A 2,253-nucleotide genomic window follows, 5' to 3' on the forward strand; every position below is an offset into this window, starting at 1 on the left:
TTTTAGTTTCTCATGATATATACAACGTTTGGTACCTGCGCACTAGAGTGCCCAACATTATTGTCATTAGTATTTAATTGGAAGTTTGCGCACAACATCACATAGGTGATTCTGAGGTATTCTTGGTATGACTGACACAATGAAAATCCATCACATTTTTGAGGTTCTTAACATATGTGACAGTGAAAACTGTCAGTCGATTTGAGAACGCGTCAGGCAGGTTTCACGATCTTCAATCACAGACTTACTTTCTTTTTTCACAGCACAAAATCAATTTCAACACAGACCTTTGACATTTTTTTATTATGTTTTTTATTAAAGCCTGATATGCCGTTAAACGGAAACAAGAAAACACCTTATATGCAGACACCTACATATCAAGATAGTTGATGAAATGTTACATTACTCTATTAAACCAATAAAATTAGACTTCAATGGCATTTGATACCCACCCATAATCTTTAAAAGTTATCGCTCAAAAGCACTACACAAAAATAAACAATAACAATGCAAGCAAAAGATTATCATTAAGCTAAGTGGTTCGAGCAGCAATTTGGGAATTATTATTGAAACTCCGTCTATCTGAAGACATGTAGACTAAACTTGGCAAAAACAAACATATTCAGAAAGCGTAACTAATTATTAATTATGATTTTAGGTCCACTTTGATTAAGCCCTTTAACTGGCTGCCATTTCAAGTTGACACGTCCTAAATATATTGTCTGACGACATTACATTGTTGAAAAGTGTAAGGGGATGACTGTAACACTTTATTTTACCACAACATTCACATTGCATCACATTCAAGGATTGAAAAACCCAAGCCAATCGATCACACGCAGGCACTGAATGTTGCTATTTTAACACAAGTTAGAACTTAGCGTCACAGTGGGTTCCGATCGGTAGAATTTGGATTGTACAAAGACAGACAGTAAAACGCATTTTCTAAAAGAGAAGCATACTGAGAATTTCTTCAGCCAACCAGTTTATCAGCTGCCTGACAACGGCCAAAAATTGAAACATTGGTCACATCATGTTAATTCTTTGTGTTTGCTGGGTATAGGCTAGTAGACGAATTGTCTGGTTCCGATCGTGAGAAACAGATGAGACAGACACTTTACCTGAGTGACAAAATGACCAGATTCTAGCAAAGTAAGATGCAGAGAGCTATTCAAAATCATTTCATGTCGTGTTTTGATGACAATTATTACGTATTAAAGGTGTGATTTAAGTCAGAAATCATTCATGCAAACAAAACTACTGAGTAAATACTAGCAATAACACAGGCACTCGTACTGAAAATGCCGCTAATTTCACATCCAATTATATCCGACTGTATCGAAGAAACAATTGTTTTAACATTCTTAGTGTTAAGCTGTCTCTGTTCTTTGATTTATAATGTAAATTTTACTCGAGTGCTTTGTATTTTGTTTTCTGGCGCCTTTGAATGTTGCAATGTGTTTAAATAGGGGAATCGTGTGTGTCTCATTTCTCACGATCGGAACCATTCTTTCGCACGTAGTAAAAATAAATTTGACTTGAATCAGAACAAGTTTTATTGTTGATATATTTATAACAATGACATTGAACTTGTGTCAGTGACAATTCACGGGCATGAACATCATGTTTGTAGAATATCGAAGTCAAGACATGGTCAAAGCTGAATACTTTTTTTTTAGAAAACGATAAGCACATCTAGTTACTAAAATAAAAGTGACGTTACCACAAACCATTTTAGTTAGCTACATAAAAGCAGAAATATATAGTTGGTTATTTTGTATGTTACATATGATAAAAAAAAATGAAATTATACACATGCGTATATGAAAACAGTTTAAAACATAATAGTAGTTTAATTGCAATCAAATGTTAAGAGAAAAAAACAGTTTGGCAGTATACTCATACCAAGACGATCGGACTTACAAACAGTATTTTAGGAAATGGTCATGCTAAATATGGTTTTTAAAATTGAAAAATAATAAGCCCGTTAAAAAGTAACTGCTCATCTAATCTTCTGACGAATCAGATAAAACAGAGTAAGCAGATTTCGGCTACCACAGGCCATACTGTCTATGGAAGTCCCTTTGGAAACATCATCTAACAAACTTGAACTTAAGAACTCCAAGGAATATTCGCTGTACTGAAATGCAATCCTATAGTCCAGGCTTCGTCGAAGATTGCATGACCAACATTTCAGTCAATTTGAGTGAAAAATGACGTCACCACAGTGCAGTTTCATATGACGGCATCAAA

This window comes from Littorina saxatilis, linkage group LG1, assembly GCF_037325665.1.
Source record: "Littorina saxatilis isolate snail1 linkage group LG1, US_GU_Lsax_2.0, whole genome shotgun sequence".
Classification (NCBI taxonomy): Eukaryota; Metazoa; Mollusca; class Gastropoda; order Littorinimorpha; family Littorinidae; genus Littorina; species Littorina saxatilis.